The sequence below is a fragment of the Nipponia nippon genome, unplaced genomic scaffold, assembly GCF_047370975.1.
Source record: "Nipponia nippon isolate SJK-2023a ecotype South Korea unplaced genomic scaffold, ASM4737097v1 scaffold_45, whole genome shotgun sequence".
NCBI classification, from domain to species: Eukaryota; Metazoa; Chordata; class Aves; order Pelecaniformes; family Threskiornithidae; genus Nipponia; species Nipponia nippon.
The window spans coordinates 1,020,659-1,033,752 of record NW_028262364.1 but is presented as its reverse complement, the minus strand read 5'-3'; the positions used below and the strand labels follow the sequence as shown (position 1 = coordinate 1,033,752).

The 13,094-nt window shown below is 52.0% G+C and overlaps 2 pseudogenes; both read right to left on the bottom strand.

Annotated features, from left to right (window-relative positions):
* Positions 1–737: 737 nt before the first annotated feature.
* LOC148052689 (feather keratin Cos2-3 pseudogene) lies at positions 738–1,471 on the bottom strand (annotated as a pseudogene).
* A 6,353-nt stretch (positions 1,472–7,824) lies between these two features.
* On the bottom strand, positions 7,825–8,145 carry LOC148052688 (feather keratin Cos2-3 pseudogene; annotated as a pseudogene).
* Between the last annotated feature and the right edge of the window lie 4,949 nt (positions 8,146–13,094).

Sequence of the window (13,094 nt, the reverse complement as noted above, 5' to 3'; positions counted from 1 at the left end):
CAGTCTTGAAAGGCTGCAGCCTATGGGAAAGGCTCATGCTGGAGCAGAGAAAATCGTGAGGAGCAAACAGTGGCAGAAAGGAACTGTTGCGTACTGACCACCACCCCCATTCCACATCCCACCGTGCAGCTTGGGGGTGGAGGAAATAGAAGAGCCATGAATGAAGGAGGGAAGATGAGTCTGTGTAAAAGAGGTGGATGGAGTGAAGGCTGAGTGTGGCTGATAGCAATCCGAACTGGTGAATTACCTCAGCCCTGCATATCTGGAGAACAGCTGGGCCCTGCCAGGTGCGGGAGCCAGGGATGTCTTCCTCAGCTCCAAGGGAAAGGGCACAAAACAAAATCCACTGCAGTGAATCCCACCCACCCCTTCCTCCACCTTTTTTCCTGAGCAGACCGGAAGAGTTGCCTCGGAAGGAAAGAGTACTCGAAGGCTCAGGCTTGGATGCAGCACAACTTTAATGAGTCTAAGGAAGAAAAGGAGGTGGCTCCCAGGGAGCACCAGGGGCAACCACTAAGATGCGGTGGAGCTCCTGCAGGGTGTCCGTCTGGCCTGCCCTGCCGAGGGAGGGAGGCCAAGAGGTCTCTGCTAGGCTGGCATTGGGAGACAGCGACAGCAAAGGAAAGAGAGAGAGAGAGGAGAGTGGAAGAAGGAAACAATGGCAAGAAGCTCTCTTTCCTGTCAGCACCATGTTGTGAGGTCTTGGAGGTTCTTGCTTGGGGCCGTTGCCAGCAGCTTCAGCAGGGCTGACATCTGTTGCCACAGTAGCGGCTGGTAATGCAGGAGAGGTCACAGCACCCAGAGTTGATGGGCACTCCATCACAGCTGAGGATGCTGCCAACGGCAGCGGAGGTAGAGGATCCCACAACGGTGTTCTGTGGGAAGGAGCTGAGGATGGGGCCGGGCAGGGTCACCACCACGGGGGAGGGCTGGATGACGACGGTGGAGTTCTGGCACTGCCTGACGCAGGGCTCATTGCAGCTGTTGGCCAACGGGGTCGGGCCGCAGGGCGAGCAGCAGGGCTGGCAGGACATGTCTCTGGGACAGAGGTGCACCTGGAAGAGAGGGCAGGGGGAAGCAGAGCACAGGGAAACATGAGGAGCAGCACTGCATCCAACCACAATGGAGCCAAGGCACCTCGTGGCCCAGCACACACTACCCAGCTCGAGGCCCAGGAGCCACCTCAACTAAGTCCCAGCCTCTCTCTGCGGAAGGAAGACCTTCTCTCTCCTTCCCTCTCCCATGAGATGCAGCTCCCAGCCCTGGGCTAGGGCAGCCCACATCAGCTGAGACATGCATCGAAGAAAGACCTAAACATGAAGGAGAAGAGTCTTCACACTCACCTGATTGCCAAGGAGAAGGAGGCGAGAGCAGTGGATGAGAGAGCAGAGAGTTGGCCTGCCTTTTATAGTAGCCCTGCACTGCCTCAGGCCCAGAGGCACCCTTTGTGGAAGTACTAATTTTCTGACAAGCTCATGTCAAATGCAAACCATCCCAGCTAATGGGATGGGCCGTGTCCTGGTTTCCTGCACTGCTGCCTTTTTCTTTCCTGGCTTATGCCACGTCATTTCCCATATGAAGGCTTCTGTAAGTGTTGGGATGAGAGGCCTGAGGATTTCCGGGGCAGAAACACGTCGGCGCAGGCAGAAGGGTCAGATCAAGTGCTGGTGGCATCCCCTGCAGGCAGGTGATGTGTGCACCTGGGTCATTCCTGTGGGCTTGTTTGTGGCAAAGTTGTCAGGAAATGGGCACCGCTCTCATACTTCTCCTCCAGATGCCCAAGGACCGCCATTGAAGAGGTCATGTCACAGGTGGTCCCCAGCATGTCCTCAGCAGAGCCCACAGTTGCTGACGTTTTCCTGGCTTTACGTGAGCGCATAGATTTTTGCATGGTTCCATGCAGGCATGCATGAGAACACGTGTGCCAGTCTGTGCCTGTGGTGACCCTCATCGTGAGGGCATGTGCAGGTCATAGCAGAATGGTAGTTGGAAAGGAATCTACAGCGGCGTGGTGGTGCCTTTGGCCTGGCAGAGAGCTGCTCAGAGAACCGAAATGCAGTCTCTGCCTCCTCTGCCCTCCCTTTCTTGCTTTATGTACAGGGAGAAAGGCCAAGAAAGCCTGCCCGCCTTCTCAGGCCGCTGTCCCTGAATCGATTCCCTTATGATGCAGTGTTGCTGGTGACTGGGGTGGCACACAGGCTCCTCGTGTACATGCCAATGGCAGATGCACTTGTGCAGCTCATCTGCCTGGTGCTGAGTGAGGCAGGGGCCGAGACCTCACACCAGATGGTATTGGACTAAAGGTACCAGGGTCCTGATGTTGCTCTGCTGTGAGTGGTAGGATAGTTGGACCGACCCAACTTAGAGGTAGCATAGCTGAGGGCTGCCCCCTTCCCTTTGTTGGCCTTGCTGAGATCATTGCCAGATGGTGCTGCTGGGAGGCTTCATTGCGAGCCAACTCCCCTTCCCATGGGAGCAGCTTTTCAGCTTAAGTTCTAATGCTTGGCCCCAACCCGAGTTACATGTCTAGCAGTGGCACATCTGTGCCTCTGTGTGGACATGGACCCCACTGGTCTCAGTGTGGACCCTGACATGTGGGTGACTTCCCGGCTTGACCTGAGACCTGCCTCGTCTCTATCAACACACCTGGTGATCACTGGACTTTGTTGAACCCTGATTATTGTCATGAGACCTCATCCTGACCTTGACTCACTGATGCACTCTTCTTGTTGTTTAACCCCGGCTGGCAGCTGAGCACCACACAGCCCCTCACTCACTCCCGCCAGGTGGCATGGCGGGGAGAATTGGAAGGGTAAAAGCAAGACAAATCATGGGTTGAGATAAAGACAGTTTAATAGTTAGAAAACAATTGCAAGGAAAAACAAAACAACAAAAAGAAAGGAAAATAAAACCAAGAAAAACAAGTGATGCAAAAGAAAACAATTGCTCACCACCAACTCATGCCCAGCCAGTCCCCGAGCAACGGCAGCCTCTGCCAACTTCACCCCCCCAGTTTTATTGTGTAGCATGACATTATACAGTATGGAATATTGCTTTGGTCAGTTGGGGTCAGCTGTCCCAGCTGTGTCCCCTCCCAACTTCTTGTGCACTCCCAGCTACTCGCTGGCGGGGCAGGCTGAGAAACAGAAAAGGCCTTGAGGCTGTGCAAGCACTGCTCGGCAACAACCAAAACATCCCTGTCTTATCAACACGATTTTCAGCACAAATCCAAAACATAGCCCCATACGAGCTACTACAAAGAAACTTAGCTCTGTCCCAGGCAAAACCAGTACACTCACTGACCTGCCTTTTCCCCACACTATCATATGTAAGACAAGAGCCTGAGGCAGAACACAAGCAGGACGACATAAAACTCTGTGCACACTTGCAGACCTATGGTCTTATTGGGGTTTTGGAGAAAAGCTGGGGTAGCTCTCACGTCTGGAGTGTGCAGTGGCTGTGCAGAACAGAAGGCAGAATTGCAACCCCGCACTCCATGAGAGCAGATTTTTGTCGCCTCAGGGACCGGCCAGGCAGAATCCTCTGGGAAATTGCCTTAAGCTGCCAAAGAGGCCCAGGGAGACTGTGAAATACTGCAGTTAAGATCTGATGTTAATAACATTAAGGAAATCACCATAATTAGCTCCATCTGCTCCACTTCCGAAAGGATCTACCAAGGACATTAGATGGCTGTATTTTTGGAGCATTTATTCCAAATCTCTAAGCGTGACTAGTAATACCATTTTTCTTAAGAGTTTTCAAAGTAACATCCCTCCCTTAATGGAGCCTGGACTGCTTCTTTTCTGTTGAAATTTTTATTCATCTAATTGTGCCTCATACTCCGTTGGACCCACTCTATTTGGCACACGTGGCAAGGCTTTGGCAGGAAGGTTGCAGGGGTGGTCCCTGCGAGAAGAATCCAGGGTCTGCCCCCACGTCTGACAGAGCCAGTTCCAGCCAGCTCCAAAGCAGATTCCCTGCTGCCCAACGCTGAGCCTCTTAGCAATGCTGGGAGTGGCTCCATGAAAACACGTTTGAGAAAGGGCAAAATGGAGCACAGGAAGTGAGGGATGAACTAAAAACAAGTGTGAGAAACAATCCTGCAACCACCAAGGCCAGAGAAAAAAGAGGTTGAGGAGGTGCTCCAGGAGGCAGTGCAGAGATTCCCAGGCAGCCCGTGTGAGAGACCACGGTGGAGCAGATCTCCCCACTGCAGCTCATGGAGGATCCCACACCAGACCAGGTGGATATCATGTCCTGCAGGAACTGTGACCTGTGCAGAGCCCATGCTGAAGCAGGCTCCTGGCAGGAACTTTGGCCCATGGACAGGACCCACACTGGAGCAGTCTTATGCAGAAGGACTGCTGCCCATGGACAGGACCCACGCTGGAGCTGGTCTTGACAGGCTGCAGCCTATGGGAAGGGCTCACGCTGGAGCAGAGGAGAAGCCTGAGGAGGAAACAGTGGCAGAAAGGAACTGTTGCGTACTGACCACGACCCCCATCCCGCATCCCACCACGCAGCTTGGGGCTGGAGGACATAGAAGAGCCATGAATGAAGGAGGGAAGTTGCACTAGTGGCAGGTTTACAGCTTTTCTTTCCCCAACCACCCATCCCTCATTGCCTCTCTTTTCTGGCCCATCCACTCTCAATGTTTCAGAGACAGGTCAGTGCAGAAGATCTCAGCTGCCTTTGTAGTCCCAGCTTTCTAGAGGTTCAAGCACCAAAGGCTGTTGCCCATGAGCTGTAGGCTTCAGGAGAGGTGGGAGGTAGGAGGAGGGGCACAGTACCAGCGTGGGTCCTGTCCATTCATGACAGGCTGGATCGTTGGTTGTTTAGTCTGGAGAAGAGGAGGCTGAGAAGAGACCTTACTGCTCTCTACAACTACCTGAAAGGAGGTTGTAGCAAGGTAGGGGTCGGTCTCTTCTCACAAGTAACAAGTGATAGCACAAGAGGAAACGGCGTCAAGCTGCGCCAGGGTTAGTTTAGGTTGGATATTAGAAAAAACTTCTTCACTGAAAGGGTAGTCAGGCACTGGAAGAGGCTGCCCAGGGAAGTGTTTGTGTCCACATCCCTGGAGGTATTTAAAAGACGGGTAGACGTGGTGCTCAAGGATATAGTTTAGTGGTGGACTTGGCAGTGATAGGTTAACGGTTGGACTTCTCCAGACTAAACAACCCCAGCTCCCTCAGCCGCTCCTCGTAAGACTTGTGCTCTAGACCCTTCACCAACTTCGTTGCCCTCCTCTGGACACGCTCCAGCACCTCGATGTCCTTCTTGTAGTGAGAGGCCCAAAACTGTACCCAGTACTCAGGGTGCAGCCAGTGCGACCAGTGCCAAATACAGGGGCACTATCACCTCCCTGGTCCTACTGGCCACACTATTCCTGATACAAGCCAGGATGCCCTTGGCCTTCTTGGCCACCTTGAGCACACTGCTGGCTCATGTTCAGGTGGCTGTCAGCCAACACCCCCAGGTCCCTTTCTGCCAGGCAGCTATCCAGCCACTCCTCTCCCAGCCTGTAGCGTTGCATGGGGTTGTTGTGACCCAAGTGCAGGACCCAGCACTTAGCCTTGTTGAATCTCATACAGTTGGCCCCAGCCCAACGATCCAGCCTGGCCAGACCCCTCTGTAGGGCCTTCCTACCCTCCAGCAGATCGACACTTCCACCCAACTTGGTGTCATCTGCAAAGTTACTGAGGGTGCACCCAACACTGAGCCCTGGGGAACACCACTCGTGACTGGCCACCAACTGGATTTGACTCCATTTGCCACCACTCTCTGGGCTCGGCTGTCCAGCCAGTTTTGTACCCAGCACAGAGCGCCCTTATCCAAGCCGTGAGCAGCCAGCTTCTCCAGGAGAATGCTATGGGAGACAGTGTCAATGGCCTTACTAGACAACATCCACGGCCTTCTCATCCACTAAGCGGGTCACCTTTTCATAGAAGGAGACCAGTTTAGTGAAGCAGGACCTCCCTTTCATAAACCCATGCTGGCTGAGCCTGATCCCCCGGTTGTCCCACACGTGCCGCGTAATGGCACTCAAGACGATCTGCTCCATGACCTTTCCCGGCACCGAGGTCAGGCTGACAGGCCTGTAGTTCCCCGGATTCTCCTTCCGACCCTTCTTGTAGAGGGGCATCACGTTTGCTAGCTTCTACTTGTCTGGGACCTCCCTGGTTGACCAGGACTGCTGATAAATAATGGAGAGTGGGTTGGCAAGCTCCTCCGCTAGCTCCCTCAGTATCCTCAGGTGGATCCCATCTGGCCCCATGGACTTGTGGGCATTCAGGTGGAGGAGCAGGTCGCCACCTCTTCAACAACTGGGGCTTCATTCTGCATCCTATCTCCAGCTCCCAGCTCAGGGGCCTGAAAACCCCGAGGATGACCAGTCTGACTATTAAAGACTGAGGCAAAGAAGGCATTAAGTACCTCAGCCTTGTCCTCATCCTTCGTGGCAATGTTACCCTCCACATGCGAAAAAGGATGGAGATTCTCCCTGGCCCTCCTTTTGTCACTGATACATTTGTAAAAACATTTTTTGTTATCTTTAATGGTGGTGGCCAGTTTAAGTTCTAGCTCGGCCTTCGCCTTTCTAATCTTCTCCCTGTCTAACCTCACAACATCCTTGTAGTCCTCCTGAGTCGCCTACCCCTTCTTCTGAAGGTGGTAAGCTCTCCTTTTTTTCCTGAGTTCCAGCCAAAGCTCTCTGTTTAGCCAGGCCAGTCTTCTCCCCCACCTACTAATCCTACGGCACATGGGGACAGCCTGCTCCTGTGCCTTTAATACTTCCTTCTTGAATAACATCGAGCCTTCCTGGACTCCTTTGCTCTTCAGGACTGCCTCCCAAGGGACTCTGTTAACCAGATTCCTAAACAGGCCAAAGTCTGCCTTTCTAAAGTTCAGGGTAGCGGTTTTGCTGACCCCCTTCCTTACTTCTCCAAGAACTGAAAAGGCTACCATTTCATGGTCGCCGAGCCCAAGACAGCCTCTGACCACCACATCACCCACCAGGCCTTCTCGCCCAGCACAGCTCCATCCAGAGCAAGAGGAACTGCCTTGAGTGCCTGTGGGGCTGCTGACCTCCCAGGGCCTCCTGCAGCACTGGGGTGCTCCCATGAAGACAGCCCAAGTTGGGACCACCATCTGTAGGGCGTGCTCTGAGGCCAAGGGGAATATTTCTGGGCAGAGATGCAGCAAGGGAAGGGCTGATGGTCAGTGACTGTGGAGTAGCCAGAGATGTCGTCCTCAGCTCCAAGGGACAGGGACTGAAGGAGGCGCACAGACGGTGTGTCCTGCCCTCGCATTCCTCTAGGAATGAGAAAGGGTCCACTTGCTCAGCCATTTGTTCCCTCCCAGCATATCTCCTTTCTCGCTGGACAGCTTTAAGGAGCATCCAGAGAGGAAACGAGCACACAGAGCCAGAGGCTGGGATGCAGCAGAGTTTAATGAGTCTAAAGAGGGAAACAAGATGTCTCCGAGAGGAGGCCACAGTGAAAGGATGGGCAGGCAAAAGTCAGTGCCCCACAGAGGGAGAGGGGCAGGCAGGTCCCCCCAGGCTGGCTTTGGTGGGCCTCATGGTCCAGGGGAGCAGAAAACAACACAGGAAAAGAAGGGGAAGGAGAAAGGGGAGGAAGGGAACGAGAGGCATTGGCCATGCTTTCAGAGAGCACAGGCTGGCCCCTTGCAAAGGGCTGACACCCTTTGCAGGAAGAGCGGGGCTTGCTCAGCCCCTCTCAGCGCAATGGCCACAATCTCCGTCATTCAGCCTGGCATCATCTTCTGGGTGTCCGGGGCTCCTTGTCTGGATTGTCAGCAGGGGCTTTAGCAAGGGGGGCACCTTCTGCTGCCACAGTAGCGGCTGGTGATGCAGGAGAGGTCACAGCACCCAGAGGTGATGGGCACTCCATCACAGCTGAGGATGCTGCCAACAGCAGCGGAGGTGGAGGATCCCACAACGGTGTTCTGTGGGAAGGAGCTGAGGATGGGGCCAGGAAGAATCACCACCACGGGAGAGGGCTCGATGACAACCGTGGAGTTCTGGCACTGCCTGACGCAGGGCTCATTGCAGCTGTTGGCCAACGGGGTCGGGCCACAGGGTGGGCAGCAGGGCTGGCACGGCTGGCACTGGTTGTAGCAGGACATGTCTCTGGGCCAGAGGTGCACCTAGGAGAGAGGGCAGGGAGGAAACAGAGCACAGGGACACCTGAGGAACAGCCGGAAACCCCACCTAAAGGAAACCAAAGCATCTGCTGGGTAGGCAGGTAGAGGCTGCGCAGGGGGGAGCAAGGGCTTCTTTGCCTGAGCCCAGCGGGGCCCTTCGGTTAGCAGCCAGGCCCAGGGATGCTCCTGACTAGCCTGCAGCAAAGAGCCACCTCATCCCAGCCTCAGTCTCTCTCCGTGACAGACCAGACCATCTCTCCTCTGCCCTCTGCCGTGACCACGATCTCAGAGCACGAACATAAGATGAAGGAGCAGGTATCAGCTGAGTTGTCCTTGAAGGCATGACCCCGTCCTAGAAGAGGTGGAGGAGAAAGGGGCTTCCAACTCACCTGGTTCCCAAGGAGAAGGAGGTGGCAGAAGTGGTTGAGAGAGCGACAAGTTGGGCTGGCTTTTATATTGTCTTCACACTGCCTCAGGCCCAAAGGCAGCTGCTGCCTAAGCATCAGTTTTCCTGTATGCTCCTAATGAACGGAAACATCCCAGGTAATGACATGGCACGTGTTGCTGTTTCCCTCCACGCTGTCTTTGCATTTCCTTGTTTTGTCATGCTCATTCCCTCACGGATGCTTGTATTCCTGGGGTGACAGGCCTTATAATTTCTGGGGCAAGGATGCGTCAGTGCGGGGAGAAGACACGGACTGAGTGCCAGAGGGTTCCAGTGGATGCAGGTGATGTCAGGTGGGGGCACTCTGGTGGGTGGTTGTTTTTTTTTTTTATGAGCCTGCTGACAGGAAGGGCCCCTGCTGCTCATAGCCCTGTAGAGTTCACTTGGTCTCCTGAAACCTAACATTGTATTCATGTAAAAACCAATGGGCATAAAAGGAGCACTAAGACTCCGCACTGTTTTTTTGGGTTTTTTTAATGTCTGCAAGTCCCTTTTGATATATTATTCTTACATAGGTATTTAGAGGAAGAAAGAAAAAGAGACCACATAGACCTTCTCTTCTATAATTATTGAATAAAACAAGTTTAGGTTTGATGAGGCTTTGAGCAACTGAACAAAAAACGTGTAGATGTAGTGTTTAGGGACACGGTTTAGAGGCAGACCAGGCAGTTAGGTTAACAGGGTGGACCTGATGATCTCAGAGGTCCTTTCCAACCTTTAACAATTCTATGATTCTGTGTTTCTGTGTCCCTGCCTATGGCCATGCTCATGAGTCCTGGGAACCCAGGATCCATCACTGTGTGGGCTATGCTGTCCTATCAACCAATCTTGCCTCTAGATTTTATAATAATTTATAATCACTAGTCCAAGCACTTCTTCCTTTTCTTCTTCCTTATGCCCTAATATATTCAACATTGCTGTTCTGTCGTCTGAGCAGTCATGTAGAACTGCAGGCAGAAGACATGAAATAAGGTGCTCAGTTAATGTGCTCACTATTTCTGTGTTTCTTTCACTACAGTTGGGGGCTGGAGGGCTGGAAGCACTCTGTGGCTGCAGGGAGCTTGGGGAAGAGTTCTTTGCACACTCATTGGCATGACTTCTGGCACAGCCTCATGCCATGAATGGCCTGTCTTGCCCAGACCTTATCCCAGATCAGCAGAGAAAATTGCTGGCCCATTGCTGCCTCTGCCCCAGTCTTCAAAGAAAGGGAGAGACTGGTCACCATGAGATCTTCCTCCAAAGTCCTGAGTCAAAAGCAACCAGTTCCTCTGGGGACAGTCACCTTCAGCTTCTTGATGGACCGTATTGGAGGCAGAGGTTATAGGTCAGACACCTGGGAAGGCAGGGGATGCTTGATGCTGAAGATGTCAGCCATGTGCCCTTGTGGTATTGACATGTGGGAGTGAGTCCAGCGGAAGCCCCCAAGGCAGTCGGGGGCTTGAGGACATGACGCACTAAGAGAGCCTGAGGGAACAGGGCCTTAGGAAAAGAAGGCTCAAGGAAGACCTTATGGGTGTCTATGTGCTCCAAGGATATGGAAAAGATGGAACCAGGCTCTTCTCAAGGTGCACAGTGGAAGGATGAGAGGCAATGGACACAATTTGGAACCTGGGAAATTCTATTTAGATATTAGAAACTTTTTTTCTGCTTTTTTTTTTTGACCTTGAAAATTCTCAAGTACTGGAACGGGTTTTCTAGAGATGTTGTGCAGGCTCCGGCCTTGGAAATTTTCAGGACTTGGGCACAGCCCTGATCAGCCTGATCTAATGAGACTTGCTCTGAGCAGGGACTTGGAATGGGTGATCTGCAGAGGTCCTGTCCAACCTAAATTATTCGATGATTCTATGTAAAAAGTAGAAATAGTTTAGTTGGTTTGTTTCTTAAAGAACAGAAGTAAGGAGAGGATAAATGCAGATCAAATTTGTTTTGAAGAAACTGAGAATGGAAGGGTTATTATTGAGTGAAAAGGCCGGCTCTGGGTTTTTTTGTTTGTTTGTTTTTTTCCCAATGAACTTTTAAGAAACTGATTTATGAGATAGAATGGGACAGTGTGGCAGGAAACTTAATTTATTGATTCCTGAGATATCTCCTTTTGGACAGAGAGATAAAGTCCACAGTGCCTGGGGGGCTGAGTGAGACAGTTGGTGCCAGCAGGATTTGGTGGTGTTGACTACTGTGTTTGTAAGAGCTGCAGCCCTGCAGTGTGCTGACAGGAGTTTGGGGCTAGGCACTGTGCAGGAGCCAGGAGAGGCCAACCTCATCAAGGGCTTGAGGTTGGTGGGAGAGGAGACACAATCATCAAGGAAGTAGAGACTCCCAAGATATTGCACAGGAGGATGTTTCAGAGAGGCTAGTCTATTCCTCTTTTACCCCTCACTTTGGAAAGGCAGAAGTCTTAATCTTTCTGCATTTGCTTTTCCTCTGTTGCATAGTGTAGGATGGGAGAGTGTTATGGTCCCTTCCTGTCCAACGTGGGTGCATGGAAGGACAAGCTGCAGCCAGGTCTGCAGTGATAGGCTCCCAGAAGACTCCCAAGAGAGAACTGCCTTGTCTGGGTGAGGTTGACTGCATCTTGGAACCATCCATATCTCCTGGGATCCCCTTTTCTCTCTGAGGGTGTGCAGTGCCCTTATTTCTTAGGAAATAAGAAAAATGAAGATGATGCTGCTGCTGCTGAAGATGATGATGATTATTATTATTGCAGAGATTTGGTGAAATCTCTTTTAGACTCTAAAGTTGCTGTTGGAGCCTGGTTCCTCTCTGGGGTTGCAGGTTATCCTTCCAGAACATGACACACAGCCAGATTCTTGGAGCTGCTGCACAACTGGGCTCCTCATGTATTTCTGGGGATATGGGAGACAGGTGTTATTCATAGGTGGCAAAGGAAGGAAAGGGGAGAAGTGGTAGAAGCATAGGGCCCATCTGTTCCCAGAAGACATAGCAATGTCCCCAGAGAAATAGTGTAAAAACTCAGTGGGGCAAAATTAAAAATCTTAAATGGTCTATCAGGGGTGTGCAGAAAAGCAGGCATTTCTCACTGTGGATGGAGGACTCCACTGGGATATCGGATGAGGAAAAGACCCTTCCCACCATGGGGAATCCAGAGCCACCAGGTTCCCTCACTGTAAAGATCTTGGCTGCAGCAGCAACACATGTTACTCCTGGAGGAGGGAGGACCACAGCAGGGGTATTTCAGACATGCTAAGAACAAGCATTTTCTCCTCCCCATCTCATTCTTTGTTGCCCTTGCAGAGTAATTTCTGGCAGCTCTGCTCTCTTGGGACTATCAGTGGGGACGTGGTTTTTTGAGTCTCTCTCACAAATGCAGGAAGATTGGTCTCAGCATGCACCTTGGGTATCTCATCCTCGCTGTCTTCTTGTGACAACCACTGGGTAAGCATTGGCTTTGACTGTCAGCATGATTGCTCTTCTACCCAGGAGACTCTCATCCGCTCAAGAGATCTCTGCAGGGACCTGCTCTTGAATTATGGGCATATGATGGGAAACATTAGTTAACACATGTTGTTTTCAACCTGTTTTCTCAGGACGCTGTTACATCTTGAAAAGAAAAGAAAAGATGAGACAGAGAAAAAACACCTCCTCTCCTGATCATCTCAGACCCTTTCTCTTGTTTTTCTTTCTCCAGTCCTCCATCTCTTCCTGCCTCTCTCTTCTGATCTGTCTGGGCCCGGTGTTCCACAGACATAGCATTGCAAAAGTCCTTTTCTGTCTCCGCAGTACACATTTTCTGACCTTGCAACCCAAACACACAGGACTTTTGAAACCTGATGCAGGGACATGAAAGCTCTCTCATCCCACTCACATTGTTAGGGTGTCCCAGTGTCTCTCCTGGCTGGTACATGTCATGCAGCATGCCCTGGCTATCCATTTCTCCTGCATGTCCACAATGCCAGTGCTTCCTTTTCCCTCCCATGACCTCCAAGACTTCTGAGAGGACAGGGAATGAGGAGTAGGATGAAACTAGCACAGGAGAGCCAGGTACTACAGGCTGTTCCCTGGAGACTCTGGGTAGCTTGAGAGTCAGCATGGAAGACCTGGCTCTCTCTGGGGATATCCCTGTGGGAGGTAATTGACATTATTGTGCTGTGGGATCCACGCTGAGCTGAGGTCTCAGACCTCCTGCCCCAAAACACCCACCGCCTTGCTGTTCCCATCCATGGGGCTCTTGCTGCAGCACAAGGTACAGGGAGCCGTCTCCTCCAACACTTTGCATCCCCTCTTGGTTTGCATCTCAGAGCCATTCCCTGCGCAGTTGCTGACCCTGGCTTTCTTCCAGATACCATGGGACAGACCACTGCCACCCAGCAAGAAGGACAAGTCACAGTAGAGGAGAGAAACACCTTCCAAACAACCTGCAGGTGTTTGGATATACCAGGTGTCTAACTCGTATTGCTTGTTCTGGTACCAGCAGAAGAAAGACCAAGCCTTATAGCTTGTATCATATCACACAGCAGCTGGCTACAAG